The sequence below is a fragment of the Dipodomys merriami genome, unplaced genomic scaffold (genome assembly GCF_024711535.1).
Source record: "Dipodomys merriami isolate MVZ:Mamm:240054 unplaced genomic scaffold, mDipMer1.0.p SCAF_188, whole genome shotgun sequence".
NCBI lineage: Eukaryota > Metazoa > Chordata > Mammalia > Rodentia > Heteromyidae > Dipodomys > Dipodomys merriami.
This window is the reverse complement of record NW_027203248.1, coordinates 1,964,483-1,980,737: the sequence shown is the minus strand read 5'-3', so window position 1 is coordinate 1,980,737 and position 16,255 is coordinate 1,964,483. Positions and strand designations below refer to the sequence as shown.

Here is a 16,255-nt window from a genome sequence, read left to right as displayed (position 1 = left end):
CACTGCCCTAGGAGAGGAAAACATTTTTTTTTCAACATCATCCTAAAAGGCAATGTAAAAAAACAAACCAGCACAGCCATATATTTATTATGCCCAAAGCACCTTACATGTATTTTTTGGACACTTCCTATCTTCCCAGGAAAGCAGGTAGTGCTGTGTCCATATTTTCCTTCTTTTTATTCTCTCTCCATTGGTTTCTTTTCAGCTCAAGTAAAGCACTTCGCACACCAACAGCAAAGATAACACAGATGGGCTGAAATGATACATAAACAAACATGGCTCTTCCCTTCATTACCAGAGAATGGCTTTTCTTGAAGGACAAATGTAGAAACAGTTTTCGTTCCACCCTTCTGCTTCTAAGTCCTCTCCCATCTCTGAGGCCTTCTGTCTCCATGTTCCTTAGTCTGCTTTGCCTTAGGGACAGTCACCTGGTTCAAGATTGGCTCAGGCTAAGTCTAAAACCCCTTCTGCCTAGGAAACAAAATCATCCCTAGACATCATGGTGTCATTTCCTACCAAATTCCCCCATGATGATGGGGATGATTTCTTGATAAGGTTAATAGAGACTCGCTTTTGTGCCTACTATGTGTTAAATGTCTCATGAAGATATAACCTGGTATACTAATGAATGCTATGGCATGTCCATCTGTGTCATCAGATTACATCACTGCAGCCTCTTGTTGGAAGGCACTACTCTTTCCTACTCCTATGAAGATTGTTTAAATTCAAATGTAGAATAAGGAGATTTTGTCTCCAGCTCCCATCTCACTAACCATCCCTGCTATTCACAATGGTTTGTGCCTTTCCTATGCCCTCTAGACAGCTGGACGTCATACTGCCAGAGGCACGAAGAATGACTTGAGGCTAATCAATACATAGGAAACAAATGCACAAAGGAAATACATAAGAGATCTTCCTGGAAGGATTGGCAGTGGGTGCTCTTGATGGCTTCTGAATTGTTGGGTATTTTAAATTGGCATGAGAAGTATAGATTATATCTTTCAACATATTAAAATGGAAGTTGTGAGACTTGGTCATACAAGGCTTTTGTTAGGAAGATACTTTGAGTGCAGTAGATGCAGATTTCTTCCAGAGGCTAAAATTATTTACTTACCTTTTGGCCAGAATGCTATCATGGATCTCTTCCTGGTTCATATACTACAATGTGAGGCCAACTATATTACTACTGTAGAATGTCATTGCTCCTGGACACTCCACCTCACCTTTCATATAGAACAAAAGAAGAACAAGAAGAAACTTTCTGAAGTGATTTCACCTGAAAGAGAACTTTTTCTGAACTGAATCTCCTTCTCCCAACTCCCCCAAAGAACCTGGAAAAGTAGCAGTTCTTTTTCATGCCCTGGTTGGGAGGCTTTCTGCATTGCTACAATTTATTCTTCAGCTTTCAGGGGAAAGGATTTGTGTTTCCTAGGTCCACAGAGAAGACTAAGTCACCATGAGGTCAGTATTTCCTAACAGCAGTCATAGTTGGTCAAAGGAGGTTTAGTCTGTATATAGGTTTGCTATAAATCTTTACCATAACATTTGTAATTCAGAAAAAAATCTCTTCCTTCAACATATGTGCAAGATAAATCCTAGTTCATAACTTCTCCAATGCCACATGTATCAGGCTAAGAAATTAGAACATCCAGCAGAATTATAGCTAGAATCTCGGTGTGAACTACCAGCCTATAAATGCAGACCAAATTTAGATGGTATACCCTGTCTACAACTTCCAAAAACTATGCATTTGTGAGCACAAGTATTCTTGGGTATACTTTAGCACAAGTCCTGGGCACAGAATAGAGTTGAACATATAAGGGGTATTAACTTACCGTTGGCTCAGATTGTGTTTTGGTAAAGGGCTTGATTAATTTGTTTTGCTCTGTGTTTATGATGGATGGACAGGAAGAAATGCCAGCTACTAAGCCTTTCTTTTAGACCCAAAGGCCTGAAGCAATCTGACTGAAGTAGCACAAAATAGAAGGTGGGGAATTATGATTCCTTTTTCAAGCCCTTCAATTGCTGCCACAACAACTGCATTATGGCCCATGAGAGCACACATTCTGCCGCTGCCCCGTCTGTAAGGAGCCAGAAAAGTAAGGCCACCAAAGCCACAACGACCTCTTAAACACCCAAATCCTCGTGTTTTCCAAAAGGAAGACTAATGACATTTTAATATTTACACACAGACACTCAATGTGCTCTGTAAGCTTACCACCATCTGGATCATTCTCAGGGAGACAGCCAAAGACTCAGAATCCATCCAGTGATCTTTTGGGTCATTTGTTTTATATATCTCTTTCTGCATTAAAATCTTTATGTTGATGAACTCCAGAGGGTTCTTTTTTCTTCTGTTGCTATTTTTGTTTTCTTTTCCTTTGGGCTTGCTTGGGAGGATAAGGGGGGTTGCAGAAATAGAGGGACAAACAGTGAGCAAATGCAGCAGTGATACTCACTGGACACTATGTTGAAAAGGAACTATACAACTTTTGGGGGGAAGGAGGGAAAAACTGGGAGAGAACAGGGAAAGAGTGACACTGTTCAAAAAGAAATATGCTCTTTCTCTGACTTATATAACTGTAACTCCTCTGTACATCGCCCTAACTATAACAATAAATATTTTTAAAGCCATCACACAAAAAAATAATAAAGTCTTTGTGTTTGAAATGTTTTTAAAAATCTTTATTTTGAAGCATCGTTCTCTTGAAATGCTATTGTTCTGTTCTCCAATATTCAGCAGGGTAGCAACCAAAAAGGGGCAAAATACAAATGAAAGTCTTTGTAGTTGCATTACTAAAAACCCCACTGCCTTATGGGGAGATGCTGTTGATCCATGTATTCAAATTTCCAGTTAGATAGGAGGAATAAGTTCAAGAGAGCAATTGTACATGATGAAGAAGATTGTCAATAACAACAGAGCGAGCACTTGAAATTTGCTCAGGGAGCAGACTTTAAGTGTTCTCATCATAAATAGCTGGCAAGGATATGTTATAGTTTAGCTGTGGACTGTTCTTCCCTGTCCCTCTTTGCCCTCCAATGACGCACTAAAGCTGTGCCTAGTAGAGGCACTGTTGGGAGGTTGCCGAACCTTTAAGAGATGGGAAAGCCAGGCACTGTTGGCTTAGGCCTGTAATTCTAGCTATTCAGGAGGCTGAGATCTGAGGATCTCAGATAGAAGCCAGCATGGGAAGGTCTGTGATACTCTTATCTCCAATAAACTACTCAGAAAAGCTAGAAGTGGTACTGTGGCTCAAGTCTGTAGAGCACTAGCCTTGAACAAAAAATTCAGGAAAAAATGCCCAGACATTGTTCAAACCCGAAGGTCCTGCAAAAAGCAAGCAAATGAGTGGTATTCTTCAGGTCATCAGGGTGTGCCCTCAAAGGGAAGATGAGTGAAGCAACAGTCCTTATCTTTTCTTTTTTAAAGTTTTTTTTTTATTGTGAGAATAACGTACAGAGGAGTTACAATTACATGGGCAAAGTTATGCATAGATTTCTTATCAAGCATTGTTGCCTCCTCCTTTGTGTCCCCTTCCCATCCCTTCCCATACTAGCCCCTCCCCGACCTGATCCTCCCCCCGCCCCCCACAAAAGTTATAATATTCGTTTTTCAACATAACGACTTGGACATTTCATTGTTGCAATGGGTCCACCTGTATCCCTAGTTAAACGATTTGTTTTTCCCTTCCCCTCCACAAATTATACCAACATCAAATACAGTGAAGCAGGGGTTATATTGTGGGGGAGGGACATGCAAAGCAACAAAGAAATAATCTTATAAATATGTTAGAAACAATTGCATGAAAGGAAAAAAAAACAAAAAAAAAACATTTGAATACTTATCTTGGGGTTCATTCCCCTAACATCAACTTATCTGACCTTTTCTGCTTAACTCAGACATATACTAGTTATTGCAAATAAGGGAAACCATGGGACCTATGTTTCTTTGAGCTTGGCTTACTTCACTTAATATAATTTTTTCCAAGTCTTTCCATTTCCTAACTAATGGGGCAATGTCATTCTTTCTGATGGAGGCATAGAATTCCATTGTGTATATATACCACATTTTCTTGATCCATTCATCAACTGAGAGGCATCTGGGTTGGTTCCATATCTTAGCTATGGTAAATAATGCTGCAATAAACATAGTTGTGCTGGTAGCTTTAGTGTGGTCTTGTTTGTGAACATTTGGATAAATGCCCAAAAGTAGGATTGCTGGGTCATAGGGGAGCTCTATGTAGAGTCTTTTGAGGAACCTCCATACTGTTTTCCAAAGTGGTTGAATAAGTTTACACTCCCAACAACAATGAAGTAAGTTTCCTTTCTGTCCAAATCCCCTCCAGCATCTGTTGTTATTAGAGTTCTTGATTTTTGCCATTCTAACTGGGGTGAGGTGGTATCTCAATGCTGTTTTGATTTGCATTTCTTTTATGGCTAGAGAGGTTGAGCATTTCTTCATGTGTCTACTGGCCATCCTTCTTTCCTCTTCAGAGAAGTTTCTCTTTAAGTCCTTAGTTCACTTATTTATTGGGCAGTTGTTTCTTTGAAGATTTGTTGTTGGGGAATTTAATTTTTTAAGTTCCAGGTATATTTTAGACCCATATCTGTTGTATGACTAGTGAAGATCTTCTTCCAATCCGTGGGTTTTCTATTGATCTTGCTAGCTATATCCTTTGCCATGCAGAAGCTCTGCAACTTCATGCAGTCCCATTTGTCCAACCTTTCTTTGATTTGTTGTGTTTCTGGGTCTCTATTAAGAAAATTTCAGCCTGTGCCAAGGAGACCTAGGATTTCTCCTATTCCATCCTGTGATGTTTTCAGAGTGTCTGCTTTGACTCCGAGGTCTTTGATCCATCTGGAGTTGATTCTGGTGCAAGGTGATATATAAGGATCTAGCTTTAGTTTCTACAAGTAGTTAACCAATTTTGCCAGCACCATTTACTGAAGAGGCTGTCTTTCTTCCATTCTATTTTTTTAGCTCCCTTATCGAAGATTAGATGGCTATAGGTCTTTAGGATCATTTCAGGGTTTTCAATTCTATTCCATTGGTCCTGGGGTCTGTTCTTGTGCCAGTAGCAAGCTGTTTTGATTACTATGGCTTTGTAGTAGAGTTTGAAATTTGATACCTGTCAATATTCCAACCTCATTCTTCAAGGAAATAGAAGAGGCAATCCAAAAATTCATATGGAACAATAAAAGACCCCGAATAGCAAAAACGACCCTTAACAGCAAGAACTGTGCTGGAGGAATATCAATACCAAAGTCCTTATCTTTTCTTTGTTCTTATTCTCTGGCCTTGAGGGGAATGGCTTTGCTCTGCTATGCAGACATCATCATGGTATGCTGCCTCTTAATGGGAACTTCTAGTTATATACTAAAGCCTCCAAACCTATGAGCCAGAAAAACAACTGTTCCTTTTTGTAAATCCATTATCACTGGTATTTGTTATGACAGCAGAAAGTTAACTAACACAGTATGTGAGGTAATAGATAATTATCCTGAGTTTCCTTGGTGTATATATATGTACCTAAATATCATGTTGTACACCATAAACACATACAATTTTGTCAATTAAATATTTTTCAATCGAAGTTAAACAAAAAAAAATTCTACTTCATTTCTCTGGCTCCTTGGTTTCCCTTTTCCCCCTTGATCATTGTTTTATTTTCTCCATAGAATGATTACATTTCTTGTCTCTTCTCCTCTACCCAATGATCTTCATGATGTTTTGGAGGGGGCAGTAAGACAAGGATTCCCCTCATTCATTACTATTGCAGGACAATTTTTGGTTCAAATTTTCTCACCCAGAGCCTGACAGATGATATCAGAGGACACACATTCTGTGACCTGCTTCTCATCTAGGAGTGTCCAAATTAACCTGTATTTAATTTTTTGCAAGACCAGACCAGGTTCCCACTTCGAAAGGAATAAAAATAGGCATCCCGTGTTAGATTTTGGATTGTGCTAGTCCCTATTTCACTTCTTTTTTTTTCTTCTTTCAACTTGACAGAAATTCCATGCAAATGGGAAGGTGCTGCATGATTTATTACTATCTTGGAAGCATCTCTGCATTTTATTTGAATATTTGCGATCACGTACATGTTGTGCCCAGTGCTCTGCACCTTGAATGCAGGAATCTCTATTGCACTAACTAAGACATATTATTCACTTTTCTTGAGGTAGCAGAAGGATTGATTTATCCTGGTACATGCTGCTCACCCAGCAGCTGTTGGAATCAGAATCATTTGCTTAGAAAATCCATCAGAATTAAAGAGCAAATTTCAAAATAAATCATCATTTTTATCTGCAGCCTGGCTGCATACCCTCTGGGAAGTACAAAAGACCATTTTTGCCTACCCATCTCTCTTTGAACCTCTTCTTAGTAACAACAGCTATGATAGCCAGTGACTGGGAGATTTTCCAGGGACAAAAGCCAGTATTTGACCTGGTGACGAAGTTGGTTTTCAACTTCATCTGACATTAAGTTCATAAGAAGCTTACTCATCCCAGCTCTTCAGACGCAAACATCCAAGCAATAGGAGGTGGCTGCTGTTGAATGTTGACAGGGCAGTCTGGTCTGGTGCTCTGCCACCTACAGCAAGACAAACCCTCTTTAAAGCATTTCTCCAGAGCCTGGATATTACTTGCTAGAAATATCAATTGGCTCTTATCTCTTGGTGCATTTAGCTTATGCATCCTTTCCAAAGCACCCTCCAAGATACCCATGGCCATTAAATCTATTTAATGGAAAACTATGAGGTACAAAGAGGAAGTATAGTGTCAAAGACAAAGCTGAATAGTCAAAACTCTTCCTTAATTTAAAACTGTTGCTATCTTGGGGAAAACAAGATTGCCTCTTGCTCTGCTTTGTATGGCTTGAGTCTGTCCCCAAAGGTTAGTATGCTGGAAATTTGGTCTCCAGGATGGTGATATCGAGGGTAGGCTTGGGGTGGGAGTATCTTTAAGAGATGAGGCCAAGAGGGAGTTTGTTACAATGTCCGTAACACCTTCCCTGAGAAGGGATTAGACTTTATAATATTTTTTCTAGTTCTGATGTGGTTTGCCATCAATGTTTTATCAATTTCCTGATAATCTTGGCTCCAGGCTCAGCTCCTCTTCATTTTTAAGCTAAAAATAGGCAGTGTTGCCTGGTGTTAAAAATAGGCAGTGTTGCCTAGTGTTTAAGACCCTAGACTCAGAATGAAATGCCAACTGTGTGAGTTTGAACATGTTACCAGGTTGGACTGAGATATGACATTGCAATTTCTGTAGGTCAAACACAATCAAATATCAGCAATTTTATATGGTTAGCCTTAATTCCTCTAAATTATAGTCTCTTCTCTGGAAACACAGACATGAGAAAAAGAACAGACTTCAGGAACAGAGTACCCATCAAGACTTAGAGTGCCTGGAATGGCATGAGCATTGACTGTGTTTGTCCCAGAACACAAGGCATCAACTAGAAACGGTAGCTGAGTCTGATGAGGAAGAATTTAGACCAAATACCATATACATTGTATGTTATATTGCGTAAGTTTTCAGTATGGAAATGTTCATTTATAATGCTTGCAATATGTTAAAACCTATCATCTGAATTACAAGCTACATCTAGAAAGTTAAAATTTCAAATCACCAGTGCTGTAATCGAGAAAGCACTGCTACCACATCCTTCCCATTTAAAAGCTTGCAAAAATAGCTCAACTTTGTTTTCATCTCCATTTATTGGGTCCTCGATGAGGTTGAGTGTTTTTTTAAAAATACTTTTATTGCTTACTTATGTTTTAACCAGAACTATTTGAGAACAAAAGTACAGTAAGAGAGATGAGAGGGTCTCAGGCTTTTGCACAGATGTTCTGGAGTGCTACCCCTCCATTTCCCCTAACAAAATTCCCTCTGCTCTTCCTCATTCTTCCCTTTTTCCCCTGCAGAGTCTCATCCAGACTTATGGAGTCTAAACTCCTTTCCTGGAATCATTTGTTTATACTGAGTTCTTCTTGAATTAACATTCAAGCTGAGAAGATAAAGGAATTTTGTTCCCAAACTTGAATCTGCTCACTGAGCTCATCATTAGAGATCAGACAAAAATGACCATACCTCATTTTAAAAATATGACAGTGTACGAAGCAAAATAGCTACCATAATACCAATGTTTCCACGTGATTCCAGTTTCAAATTAAGGCATTTAAATGCAAAACAACAAGCTGATTGGGCACCCAACTGAGCTTATTTCCTAACTTCATAAAAAAAATTAAAAATTATTACTTAAGACTCTTTTATTCCTCCAGAAAAATACTTCTTTGCTGGTAATGGTCATTGAGTTATATGACATTTGTATCACCCATGGCTCTGAACATTGGTTTTGTATAATATGAGCAGCTAAACTAGTGAAGAGCAAAGTGCTAATTTAATGGTTAGTGGTCTAACCTCTAAGTAGAGACAGAAGAGGCATGTGCCTTCTGGAAGAACTGGCACTTAAATTCTCCACTGATGACTGATTTTCTTTTCCATTCTGCTTTTGTGTTTGGCTCTGTTCTGTGATATACAGCCCCTTCTCAGAAATCTTTAGAAAGTTCTTATTATCTTAAGGCCTATTTAAACTCTCAATCTGGAATTTCAGGATTCTTGACTCCATAATTCCCCCTTTCCATGACTCCAGCCTTGTTCTCATGGTTAGTGCTACGCTCTCGTACCCCTAGTCCAAACAAATCCCTTAAAGAAGCTATAATGTGTCATCCACAAAATATGTTTCTTGAACATAAATATCTTAAGCTGAGCACAATTTAAGGAAGGACAAACAGGAGAAGAGATTTTGCAATCTCATCCCCTCTTTCCACCTCGAAAAATGGTATCAACTCTCCTCCTCTTCTTCCTCTCAGCTGAGAAGCAGAACCAAAAGAGTTGGCAAGCATACCTTACTTGATTAGCTTCTACCCACACATTGACTTTTTCATAGGTTCCCACTTTTGCAAGCTTAAAACTGATTTCCTTTGTCTTGTCACCTTTTCAAAGTTTGTTGTTTTAAGATGTTATATTAATTAGAGGTGTAAGCCACCACTTTGAGTTATGGAGGTTGCTGTATACCATATGAATTAACAAACCCACTGTTTTTTTTTTTCTTACTAATCTTTTACTTGGGAGATCTGACCCAGTTACAAGCTCATGAGGATTGAGTAGAAATTTTGTTTGCTCCTCAATATCTCATTAGCTTCCCTCCCTTCATGTTCTTAACCCAGCTTCCTTACTTTTACTCCTTTGGGAAATGCTTCTCCATCCCTTTCTCCTCCTCCTCACAAATCTGCACATTTCCATCTAATTCCATTTAAGTCTGGTTACCCATTCATTTTAACCTAACCCAGCTAACAAGTCAGGAAAATGGTGGTGCCTAGGATTTTGTGTTGGTGTGGTAGATACCTTGTTTCCCTCACTTACTTGCCAACTCACTTCCATTTTGTGCTCCTGACTGCACTAGTAAATTTAAAGCTCTTCAGGAGTAGAAGCTGTGCCTTCTCTTTACTCCAATGCACCCCCCACAGGGCTCAGTGCTTTACACACAGTGGGTACCCCAGCACTATCACTGACTGATGGGTTTAATGAAAGCTTCAACAGCCAAATGAACCAATGGACCACACAGTGGTGTCATCACACTGCTGTTTGTCTCAACCTCCAAACTCTGGGCAGGAACCCAAAGCCCACCCGAGATCTTGTAATAGTCTTATAATGACACACATTATTTGTTTACAAACCTTCTTAAGAGAAACTCATCTAAAGCCTTCCATATTGCCTTATGAGCCCTCCTGTTGGGACTTGGGGGTGATAAAACCCTCTAAAGAAAATGAACAACCCACAGAAGGAATGGATCTTGCATTGTGTGTGGTCCTTACTGACATTCACCAGACAATTAAGAATCCTCTGGTCCCCCTCCTCCTTGAAACATGCTTTGAATTCCCTGATCAGTGGTAATGATTTCATTTTTAAAAACATTTGATATGTCCATTGTTTGGCGCATATACATTGATCTTTGGTATTCATAGCAACGAGAAAATAGTACTCACTAATAACAAAGACTTGATATAGGTCATATATGATGTTTATCGAAATGAACTCCAAGAAATGGAAACAAGAGGGTTTTTATTATTATTTTGCTTTTTTTCTTTGTTGCTGTTTTTGATTTCTATAGCTTTTGTCTTGTATGTATGTTTAGGGGAGGGTAAGAGGGAGCATGGAAATGGTCGGGCAAAAGGTGAACAAATGCAGCAGTGTTGCTCACTAGACACTATGCTGAAAAAATATACAACTTGTTGGGGAGGAGGATTGTGAGGGGAAAAACTTAGGAGAAAACAAGGGAAGAGATGACACTGTTCAAAAAGAAATGCACTCATTATCTGATTTTTGTAACTGTAACCCCTCTGTACATCACCTTTACAATAATAAAAAAATTCCTCAACTAAAAAAACAAACAAAATCAAGAAAAAGCAGAACATTCCTGAGACAGGAGTTCATGGATGCCTTTGTTTAGTCTTTACCTAAAACTGAATGGCAATTAGCAAACAATCATTCCCTTGTTTGCACAATCGACCACGGATATGAAATAAGTGTGTTTCAAGTCTCTGGTGCCAGTTCTCCTCTGTTCCCCTCCTGGAAATAGATATTAGCTAGAATGAAACATGGGAAGTCTCCGCTATTGAGTGGTGATTATGTTAAGGCACTTAACTTGTTTTTGCAGATTTGCTATGTTTCCATGGAAATAACACTTGATAGCCAGAAACAGCAAAGTAACAACCCTGGATTTTCCTCAGCTTCTGATTGCTGATAGAGATCCAGACTTTCAAACAAGTATCTCAGAAGCTATCAATTTACTTTGTTGAATTATAATAATGAGCTAGGAGCTGGTGGCTTGCACCTATAATCCTATAATCTCAGGAGGCTGAGATATGAGCACTGTGGTTCAAAGCTAGCCCAGAAAGGAAAGTCTATGAGACTCTTATCTCCAATTAACTACCAAAAAGCCAGAAGTGGAACTGTTGCTCAAGTGATAGAACACTAGCCTTGAGCAAAAAAAGCTCAGGGAGAGTACTTAGGCCCTGAGTTTAAGACCCAGGACAGGGAGACAGACAGACAGACACATACACACCACACACACACACACACACACACACACACACACACACACACACACACACACACACACACACACCAAAATTACTAATCACATAGTTCCTTTTTACAAATTCCATTAATACTTACAACAATTAATATAATTTAAATCAACCTACTGACTCAGTTGTTGGCCCACAGTAATAAAGGAAATAGTCTTAGTGTATAGCCATTTAAATACTCAGGTTCAAATCTCATAATTCCAGCAAGGAAAACAGGGGCAAGTTATCTGAACTTTCAGATTCTCCATTTCTTCACATAAAAATGGCACATGATTATTTCCAGGGTTGGTCATGGCATGAAATGAAGGAAAGTATAAGATACGTTTTTGTGTAGGGTACATTGGAGGTGATCAAGAATGGACAGTAGACCTTGGAGAAAGGACAGAAAAGTGGGTGGAAATGTTTGTTTCTGCCCTAGCCCTTTCCCACACTCACCAATGATCTCTTCAAACTAGCAGACAACTTCCTTTTATCAATAAAGGAATTCCTGACACTAAAAGTTAGGACAAGTATTAGTTTCCTCTTGCTGCTCTAAAAATTACCACAAATTTAGTGGCTTAAATGACATAAACTTATTCCTCAACACCCGCCTGACTGGATTCTCTTCTCCATGTCTAAAATAAAGGTGTCCATTGGCACCATTGTTCACATCTGGACATTTGTTGTCTGAAATCACTGCATGCAAGTTGAAGATGTCTGCTCACCATTCTACATGACTCCTCCATCTTCAGGCCAAAAATAATATATCAAATCCTTCTCATGCTTGGAATCAGACTTCTGTGCTTTGCTAAGAGGAGTTTCTTTTTCCATGTATCTACATTGGGTCCAACCAGATAATTCAGAATCATTTCCTATTTAAGGTCAATGGATAAGTAACCTGATTATTTCTGTAAATATGTTTTCTTAATCACATATTCTATTTCAGGGTGTAATGCCAGAAGGTGAAGGTTATGGCAGCAAAAATTCTGCAGAGTTCAAGAGATGTAATGTAGAATATACACAACTTGGCCTTATCTGTTACAAATAAAGAAGTAGTGAGAGGCACTGTGTATCACGCAGCCTTGCAGGAGTAGAACCCCAATAATTCAAGTTCCCTTTAAAAATACACTTAAGGTTTCTATGTCAGACACATGCCTACCACCAACCTGAGTCTCACTCTTCAAGCAAACATACATTAGCCACCTAATATCTTAGCCCCCTTTTAGCTTGATTCAATGTCTTAAAAACTAAAATTAGAAAAAAATTATATTAAGTGAAGTAAGCCAGGCCCAAAGAAACATAGGTCCCATGGTTTCCCTTATTTGCAATATCTAGTATATGTCTGAGACAAGCAGAAACGGTCAGATAAGTTGGTGTTCGGCGAAAAGAACCCCAAGATAAGGACTCAAATGTTTTTTTTTTCTTTCATGCGATTGTTTCTAACATATTTATATTTCTTTGTTGCTTTGTATGTCCCTCCCCTACGGTATAACCCCTGTTTTCACTGTATTTGAGGTTGGTGTAATTTGTGGAGGGGAAGGGAAAAAACAAATTGTTTAAATAGGGATACAGTTGGACCCATTGCAACAATGATATGTCCAAGACCTTATGTCGAAAAACGAACTTCATAACTTTGCCGGGGAGGAGGGGGGGTAGGGGGAGGAGGGTTGAGGGGGAGGTGGGGAGAGATGGGAAAAGATGGGAAGGGGAAATAAAGAAGGAGGCAACAATGCTTGATAAGAAATCTTTGCATTACCTTGCCCATGTAATTGTAACCCCTCTGTACGGTATTTTCACAATTTAAAAAAAAACTAAAATTAGAAAATAAAGAAAAATCAATTGCTTAAATTTGTTTGTATACAATAAAAAGTATCCAGAAGTAAAACATGGTTTTGTTTTGCTTTGTGTTGGAAGAAACTTACGTGGCAATAGATTTTAATGGCGTGTCTGGGTTCATGTGCAGATGATTTTCCAAACCACTCTTCATGAAAGCACCTTCTAAGAACCCTACACTCTGTAGAAAATTTCTTTTAAGTCATGAAGCTAATGAAATGCCATTTCTGATTCTCTCATCCACAACTAAATCTACATAACCTCTGTTCATTGAAAAAGAAGTCTAGGAATAAAGAAAGTCTAGAATCAGGTGAGTGAGATCAGCTGGACTACTCTGTGATGTCACAAACCATGTACCCAGCATCAACCATCAGGATGCAAAAGAGAGTATACATGATGGTTTTCATTGGCTGGCTCTGAGATGGAGAAGAAAGCCTCCAGGAGATGGAGAAGAAAGCCTCTCCCACAGTTCTATGCTTCTTGAGGATAATTTGGGCATGGGGGGATGCTCAGAAATGTCACAAAGTAAGATCATAAGCAATTAGAAACTTTCAGAGATGGTTACCTCATTTAAAAACAACCATTTTCTTTAGGTAGGTCAGGAAATAAGACCTAAATTGAAAACATGACCTACTTCAGGAGACACATCCCTTGAGGTCCCAACATGGAGCCCAGAGCAACTTTCAATACTGATGCTCTATAGACAAGCTGTTGTTCCCTTAAGGAAATGGTCTGTAACTGTAAACCTGTTAATGGTGACTTCCTAGATGAGAAGGTGCATTATATCGTCACCATTCAGAGCATATTCCCCATACTAGTAGAATAATAGCTGTTTTTGCTGTTTGTTTCAGTCAGGACGTTGCTATGCAGCCCAGGCTAACACAGAATGGGTATGCTTCCATCTTCCTGCCTCCAGTCTACCAAGTAGTTAGGATTACAGACAATGTCAAGGTTAAAACTTAAAATAATGCTTTGTTCTTTGACGAAACAATCATTCCTTAAATTTCCGAGTGTCTTTATTTTGGATTACAATATTATCATTGGGGAACATTCTCACCTTATATTACATCGACTCTGGAATACCAGACTCTAAAAAACAGTGTCCTTTCTTCAGTTGTTGCCTGTGTTTCCCTGGAATATTATAGATAAATACAATCACACAAGTTAGAAACCCACCCACCTAAGGCTAATCCTCCATGAAAGAAAGAAACATCCAATGTGAAGCCAAGCTTGATTTTGCAAAAGCAACTCCATTGATGTTTCATGAATCTAGGGATTGTAGGAATCAGGATAGACTACTACTTTTATTAATAATCCCCTATATAAGAAGCATGCCAAGAGAAAAATGTATATCTTAGTCCTGCCACAAGCCAAAGTAAGACTCTTTCATCATGTGGTTCTGAGCACATTTCCAATGGAGACTAGGGGGACCCAAGTTCCATCTGGTTTTCATCTCTTAAATCCCCAAAGTCTTCCTCAATCAATTAGCAGATGGGGGGAGGTGTTAAAAATGAACCTTAGTTTCTAAAGTGTGCACCAAACTGCCCGAGTGCCACAGTGACTTTGCAAGGTAAAGTGACTTCACAGGATATATAACTATTTTTAGGGAATCTAGCAGTCCTCCATATCTTCCCACCCCTAAAGGACTACTAGCTTAAGATAGTTTTCACTCTCATCCTCAAGTCATACCACATTAATCTGAATAATGTCTTTTTTAATCTGATTTTTCAGCTGCTATTGCTATGATTAATTTAAAAAAAAGACAAGTGTCACTTGGAACAGTGCCAAGTATAGAACAGGAAATGAAGAACTTGGTATCCAATCTGATATCCAGGCTTAAGGAGCTATGCATGTCTAAAGAAGCATATGCATCCCATTACTAAGAAATCACTACTCTTTAATAATAAAATTTAAATAGAGTCTGGGAGAAGCAGAAAGGGGGAAGAAGATGGTCAGATAAGCATCTCTTGTATATAAGCAGAGGATTATAGGGTCTTGAAAGTTCTCAGGATGAGCAGCTATTGCCCAAGGTATAACCTTCATGTTCTGTTATACAGAACAAGCACCAAGACTGCAGCCCTTCCTTATCCCCAGCCTTTTTTTGTAAGGATTGCTCACAGGAACTTTATCTTTTAATTTTCTTATTGGTATATATTAAATTACCCATAGGAAGAGATTGTTACATGGCATTTCTATACATGCATATGACATACTTTGATCATATTCACCTCAGTTTACCCCACTTTCCTATCCCCTTCATAAGTTCCTACTAGCTCCTCTTGTACTTCCATGATCATTTTTTTGTTGTTGTCATTGTTGGATTTTTTGTTACTGTTATCTTCTTTGTTTCATTTTTTTCCCTAGCTCCAGAAATGAAGGAAAATATCTGTTAGCTTTCATTGTAGGACTGGCTTATTTAACTGAACATTATGATCTTCAGTTTCATCCATTTTCTAGTCATTCACTTTGCAGTCATTTTGAAATCCAGGAAGAATAGGTCTCATTGGGGTAAAATGTTCAACAGAAGAATGGAAGAAACTATGACAAGGAAGGAAAATGAGAACCTCCCCAGGACCGGAAGCAACAATTGCTTTCTCTGGATCCCCTTCCCAAACATGGACTATGATCGTGATCAGCCAAGCCACACCTGTGAGGGAGACAGTTTAAGCATATCTTTCACTCCTGCCCTAATTCTTTGTCTAGTTAAACCTAAAGTTTTGTTTGTACCTTGAGGAAGTACTGTTTTCCCATGACATACCCACACACCTCAAAGTAAACATCCTTTCTTTTCCTTTCACCATTACAATCTCTTTATTTGGTATATAGGGGTGAGGAGTCAGAGCTGACAGCCCTAGGATCAATAACCTTAGTTTCACCATCAGATCATACCTAACAGTAGGATTTTAGCAATTTTGCCAGTAAGTCATAGGTGACCTAAAATAATCCAATGTGTATTATGTTTTCAAATGTAATCATATTACACACACATGCATATATATATATATATGCACACGCATACACACACACATGCGTGCATATGTGTGTGTATCTTCTTTAAGCTCATCATTATTAACAGAAACAAAGAAGGTTGCTCAAAAACAGGGAGAAGACTTTCCAGAATGTAAAATCAACCAGATAACCCACAACATGTATGTATAAACATTAGTTCAAAAGAGGCAGCAGCTCAGCTTCTTTAATCCTCTTCTGCTCCAGTAAACAAGTGGCATAAAGCTCAGTGCACTGAACCCAAAAAAAGTTGCAATCTACAGCTTGCCTTCTCTGAA

At 38.8% G+C, this 16,255-nt stretch overlaps 1 long non-coding RNA gene across 1 annotated transcript; it reads right to left on the bottom strand.

Moving 5' to 3' along the window:
- Positions 1–1,039: 1,039 nt before the first annotated feature.
- LOC138830298 (uncharacterized) lies at positions 1,040–13,224 on the bottom strand. Its single transcript, XR_011372982.1, has 3 exons — positions 13,061–13,224; positions 2,219–2,390; positions 1,040–1,223 (listed from the first exon to the last, which is right to left on the bottom strand). It is a non-coding gene; the product is annotated as an uncharacterized lncRNA (long non-coding RNA).
- Positions 13,225–16,255: the final 3,031 nt, after the last annotated feature.